The sequence below is a fragment of the Solanum dulcamara genome, chromosome 10 (assembly GCF_947179165.1).
Source record: "Solanum dulcamara chromosome 10, daSolDulc1.2, whole genome shotgun sequence".
Classification (NCBI taxonomy): domain Eukaryota; kingdom Viridiplantae; phylum Streptophyta; class Magnoliopsida; order Solanales; family Solanaceae; genus Solanum; species Solanum dulcamara.
The window spans coordinates 23,121,269-23,128,321 of record NC_077246.1 but is presented as its reverse complement, the minus strand read 5'-3'; positions in this window follow the sequence as shown (position 1 = coordinate 23,128,321).

Here is a 7,053-nt window from a genome sequence, read left to right as displayed (position 1 = left end):
CATAAGAAAAATGACTCGGGTCTTAGCGTAAATTTTTTTGAGGTATAACATATATATATATACCATATATACTCACAATATACTATATATTATAGTAATATAGTTACATTATATTATATATACTTACAATGTATACCAAATATACTCACAATATATTATTTAATATAATACACTCACAATATGCCATCTATTATAATTATATACTTACATTATATATATATATACTTATAATGTATACCAAATATACTCACAATATACTATCTATTATAATTATATTTTTAAAGTATTGAAATCTTAAAGTGACTACAAATTTAATTTTTAATATATGATTATGTAAATTAAATAAAATTATTTAATTGATTCATACAAAATTTATGGGGAAAAAATAAGAAATGCAAAGACCTAATGAGGCAAACTAAAACATTCATGGCATTGCTCCCCAATGAGTGTCGATTATCTTTGATCTTCTAACTTCCTTGACTAAATATGCTCTCTGATGCAACAGTTGACATTGGAACATTTAGCGCATCCTTAGTCATGGTTGATAGTACTAGATATTATTTTTAGTTGTTCTTCCACCATTTCAGTGTGCTAACATTATTTTGATAGGACTCTGGGGCCTTTATCAAACAAAAACTAAGCTCATCTTGATTTATGTTCCTTTGTGATGTAGGTTGTATTATATTCCAAACAGATAAATAGTAACATAATAAGCAGACATACCTTGTGCGCGTATTTTAAAAGATGATGGCTTGTCAGAAGGACGAGATAGAGGAATAGTATGACTAGGGGTAGCATTATCAAGTAAAGTGACATAATAATTATTTAAGGCTTGAATATGATCATTTGTATCACTCATTGTCTTAAACATACTAGGTTCTTCATCATTTTTAATTTCTAAAGAACTATATATAATGCGAAAAAATTCAGACATAGTAGCAAACTTCATACATGGATTTAACATAGCACCAATCAAATAAATAGGAGGGATAGAAAAAAAATATTTTTAAACTTTTCAATCATTTCAGTTACAGATTCTTGTAATCTTGTTTAAGTTTATATGTCATAAGCTATAAAGAAAGATCGGATATATAAGCTAAAATATTATAAATAGTAGGATAATAAGCATCGGAAAATTCAACAGTGGCCGCATAAAAAATTTCTAAAAAAATAACATCATTAATTTTAATCCAATCAAATTCTTGCAACGTGACTTTGGAAAAATTATATGCATATTGACTTTTGGGCTCTATAAATATTGCAATTTTTTTAAAATCATTAGTAGAATTTTGCCTAGTGGCAATTTCTTCGGGCACTAATTTTTGTCTAAGATTATTTTCCTCACATTTTTTTAAAAATTCTTTAAGTATAGTTTTTCTATTATTTTTCTTGAATAAAACCAACTGCATGCCTAACTTTTTAATTATTGACTCAAAAATAATAAATAAAGATAATTTTTATAATTAAATTATATATATGACAAGCACATCTAATATGAAAAAATCTGCTAAGGGGGGGTGACTCAATTTTTAAACAATTAATATCAGCGGTGTTGATAGATGCATTATAAAAAAAAAATACATAAAACTTTGTGTTCAAGACCATAATATTTTCCAACCATTGATATGGAATCAGAAATAAATTGTGCAGTATGTCTAAGGTCTTCATCATATTGAAATGCTAAAATATGTTTTTGCATCACAAAATCACTATCTATCCAATGACAAATAATAGTTAAATTATCATTTTTATTTATAGCACGACAAGATCAGAAGTAAGTGAAACTCTACAAGTACTTCTTGGAATACGTTTAAACATAGATTATAAACTAATTTTATATAATTAATAAAAGTATCAGAAGAAGCAAATGAAAAAGGCAGACAACCCAAAGCTATCATTTTCGCTAACTCTTCACGAAACCCTCATTTTATTAAGCGTCTCAATTAATTTTCTTGTCTGCGGGTTTAATCTATCTTGAACTGGTCCAGTAATACCATCATGTTGTTGTATTCATTCTCTCCAACCACTATGCTCATTATATATATGTCTAATCAATTGATCCGCACTACTTTTATTACCCCCGGTCTTATGCTCGAAAATTGCTTGACAAACTTTACATTGAACTTTTGTTCTATTTCTACTTCAACTTCATTTGGTTCTTCTATACCGTAAGTTTTTTATATTCATATTCATCCATATCATGTGCACCTACACCTATTTCTCTAAATTCACTAGGTGGTGCTTCAGGCGTATAAGAATAAAATCTACTTGTACTACCTCTATCTGAACCATTTTTTTTTACTATCAATACTACCTCCGAGACACAAATTTTAAACATTTTTACCTAATTTTTTTTAATTTATCTATTATGTAAATTAATATTATAAAAACTATAAACACAAAAATAAAATATTTAAATATACAAGAATTAATATACTAAATAAAAACAAAAGAAGGAACGTTATACCAAGTTGCGAAATCAAAGAAAGAATTGTAAAATTGATGAAATGTTGAACACTTGAAAGTTGAAAACTTCCACTTGATGTTGTTAATTACAAAAAATAATAAAACATTGTTATCACTTTAAGATAGAATAGAGAAATTGAGAGAGAATTAGATGATTGTTGTAGCAAAAATTAATTAAATGTAATAGGTATATATAGAAGAAAATTTGTAAAGATTTTTTTAAAAAAAAAGAATCTGAAATTGGCCCACTTTTTCAGAAAGTGGCCCAAAGGTTACAACTCAGAATAAAAAAAAGAATTTAATCGATCTAGTCGACTAGTGGACCACATACCGGTCACCTACCAAGCCGGTCTAACCAATCCTGGGTGGGGGATCGGCTCGGCTTATGAGTACTGGGCCCTTACTGGTCCGATCTAGATGGGCTGAAAACCGGTCCACCCAGCCTAGTTGACAGCTTTACCTCAAACTCAAGCTTTGACAATTCTAAAGTGAAGGAGTTTTTCCTTTCCGAGTTTTTTCGCTTGTTCTTGGTCTAATGACAATAAGTACATACAAAGGATCAATAAAATGGTCTAATTTATATGAATTATAGCATAATTTCCCTTCTCAGACCAACCCATGATCCTAACCCCCATCTAGGCCTATTTTTCTCCATTAGTTTCAGGATAACCCCCCCCCCCCCTAACCAATGATCACCATCCATAAGTATAGATTCTAGGAATTGAATTATGAAGTAGGGGAGTAATAATCTTACCTTTGGTGTGAGAAATTATGGACTACCTCGCTTTGGCAGGACTAAGAACAATTTTGCAGAAGGAATGCCATTTTGGGGGATTTTCCCCGACTTTAAGCCATGATTGTCCCGCCACATCGGGACTACCTCGCTTTGGCAGCCCCATCCTAGAGGCAATAATCTTGCTCTGGCGGGATAGGCGGAGATAGAGAGCTCATAAAGAGTCTGAAAGACTCCCCTTTCGCAACACACCCTTGTCCCAAGATGCCTTAAAATATACCCTTCACCTGAATGCAATTTCGAGAGTTTTACTCACCCTAATGCAATTTGGTAAAGCCGTACAAGCTTTATATCATTTTGTCTATCACCTAAATCAAAAAAGCTATAATTTCAATTCCCCACATATTTCCTGATCACCCTAGACCTCACCTGACTCAAATTTCGTCTAAGTCTAGCCTACGCTCAAAATTTCCAAAGTCACTACCTGAAGTTTTCTGGCCCGAATTCCTTTTCCATTTGGTTATCCATAACGATGGGGACATGTCATTACAATAGATACCAATTTACCCATCACTCATTCCCAAGTTATTAACTAGGGAAACAGGGCTAAGACGGGGATAGAGTAGTACCTGATTCGATGAATAGCTGGGGATACTTGTCTCTATGTCCCTTTTGGTTTCCTAAGTAGCTTTCTCTACTAGACGATGCTTCCATTGAACCTTAAAAGATTTAATTTCTTTGGTCCTCAACTTACGAACATCACGATCTAAGATTGGGACTGGCTTTTCCTTGTACAGAAGATCCTTGTCTAACAAAATGAAGTCCCATTTAATGATGTAATCTCCATATCCATGGTACTTCTTCAACATGGACACATGGAACACCGAATGTACCCCAGACAATATAGATGGTAAGGTCAATCTGTAAGCCACTGGCCCTACATGGTCAAGAGTTTCAAAAATGCCAATATATGAAGGACTAAGCTTGCCCTTCTTACCAAATCTCATTACCCCCTTAATGGGTGACACCTTTAGAAGCACTTACTCACCATCCTGAAAGGTTATGTCCCTTACCTTACGGTCCGCGTACTCTTTTTGAAGACTTTGAGGTGCTAGAAGCTTAGATTGGATGCTTCTTACCTTATCCTAAGCATCCCTTACTAAGTCAATCCCAAGGGATCCACTTCTTCATCTTTAAACCACCTTATGGGAGTTCTACTTCCCCTTTCATAAAAGGGTTTTCATCTCAATACTGGAGTGGTAACTATTGTTGTAGCAAAACTCATAAAAGGACAAGAACTTGTCTCAATATCCCCAAAGTTGATCACACATGCTCTCAACATATCTTTCGGCACTTGGATGGTCCTCTCTGACTGTCCATCTGTCTGTGGATAAATGTTTGTGCTGAAGGTGAGTTGAGTGACCAACTCTTTTTGAAATTTCCATTTAGAGGTGAACTACGTACCCTGGTCTGAAATGATAAAAAGGGGCACCCGTGCAGCCTTAGTATCTCCTTCACATAAATTTTTGCCAATTGTTGCGCATTGTAGTTCACCCTAACCGGGATGAAGTAGGTTGAATTCATTAATATGTCAACCACTACCCAAATAGGTTCGTACTTCCCTAAGGTATTGTGGAGCCCACCACAAATTCCATAGCTATACTTTCCCACTTCCATTCAGGAATGGGCATTCTTTGAAGCAAACTTGAAAGTCTTTGATGCTCATATTTCACCTGCTGACAATTCTAGCATTTAGCTGCATACTCAACTATGTATTTCTTCATGCCCGACCACTAATAAAGACGCTTTAAGTCTTGATACATCCTGGTCACTTTGGGATGAATAGAGTACTATGATCCATGGGTTTCGAACAATACTTTCTGAATTATGCCATCTACCTAAGGGGAACATAAATCCTTCCCTTAAAGTTGAGCACCCCACCTGCATCAAGGTCTGCATCTTGGGCCTTACCCATCAACATTTTTTCTCTAATCTCATTCAAGTTCACATCCTCAACTACTTGGCCTTAATCTTATCAATAAAGGTGGGCCTTAGATCAACACTGGCCATCACCCTACCCTTTTCTAAGATGCCTAGTCTTATAATTTTGGCCTTCAAGGCCTGAATCTCTCTAGCCAGGGGCCGATTATAGGCCCTAAAATAGGCTAGACTTCCCATGCTAATCGGTTTCTAGCTTAATGCATCTGTCACCAAATTAGCCTTACCTCGATGACACTAGATGGTGACATCTAATCCTAGAGCAACTCCATCCACCTTCTCTGTCTCAAGTTCAAATCTTTTAGGGTGAATAGTTATTGGAAACACTGGTGGTCAGTAAATACCTTACACTTGACACCATAGAGATAATGCCTCTAGATTTTCAGAGAAAATATTACAACTGCCAACTCCAAGTCATGAGTCGCGTAGTTTTTCTCGTGAAACTTCAACTTCCATGAAGCATAGGATATAATATTCTTATCCTGCATCAACACAGCACCCAAACCTAAATGTGAAGCATCACAATAAATAATAAATTTTTGCCTTCAATTGGTAGGGTCAAGATAGGGTTGTGGTCAGAAGAGTCTTGAGCTTTTGGAATCTCTCTTCGCATTTATTGGTCTACTCGAAAGGTATCTCTTTTTGAGACGACCTTGTTAAATAGGTATAAATAGAAACTAAGTTCATCATGAATCAGCGATAATAACTGGCAAGTCCCAAAAAACTCCTAACTTCAGTCACAGAGCTAGGACGACCCCAATTCTTAACTGCTTCAATCTTTTGTGGATCTATCATTACCCCTTCCTTTGAGATAACATGCACCAAGAAGGCAATTGAAGACAACCACTATTCACACATAGAGAATTTTGTGTACAGTTTCTGCTTCCCCAGTACACCTAGAATAATGCAAAGATGATCTGCATGTTCTTGTTCACTCTTTGCATATAACATAATATCATCTATAAAAAATCACAAACGAATTTAGAAATGGCTTGAAAACCCAAATCATCAAACTTATAAACACTGCATAAGTGGTGGTCAGCCCAAAAGACGTCACCAAAAACTCTTAGTGCCTATATATTGGTCTAAAATTTGTCTTGGGCAGATCCTCAGGCCTAATTTTCAATTAATGGCACCCAGACCTGAGATCAATTTTTCAAAAGACTGATGCACCTTTCAACTAATCAATAAGGTCATCAATGAGTGGCAACGAGTACTTATTTCAAACGGTGACCCTATTTAGTTATCATAATCTATGCACATTCTCATGCTACCTTTATTTTTCTTAACAAACAAGACTAGACCACCCTACGGAGAAGCAATCGTATGGATAAACCCCTTATCAAGAAGTTCCTAGATTTGAGCCTTAAGCTCTCTCAACTCTGCTGGAACCATGTGGTAAGAAAGAATAAAAATTAGGCGATTGATCGGCTTCAAGTCAATAAACAAAATTTATGTCCCTATCGGGAGACAAACTAGGCAAGTCTGTAGGGATCACATTTGGAAATTCACACACTATTGGAATAGACTCAAGGAAGGGAGACTCTACATCAACATTCTGAATATGGGCCAAATAGGCCAAACAACCCTGCCCCACCATTTTTCAAGCCTAGAGAAAGGATATAACCTTAGCTGGTTTAGGCTTGTACACTCCTTTCCACTCTAATCTTTCCCTCTTCGGGATCTCTAGAGTCACAGTCTTAGCATTACAATTAAGAATAGCATAATAGAGGAATAACCAATTCATGTCTAAGATCACATCAAAATCAATCATTACTAAAATCACCAAGTCAGCCCAAGTTTGGAACCCCATAAACATATTAGGACAAGCACGATAAAGATGGGTGACTATGAAA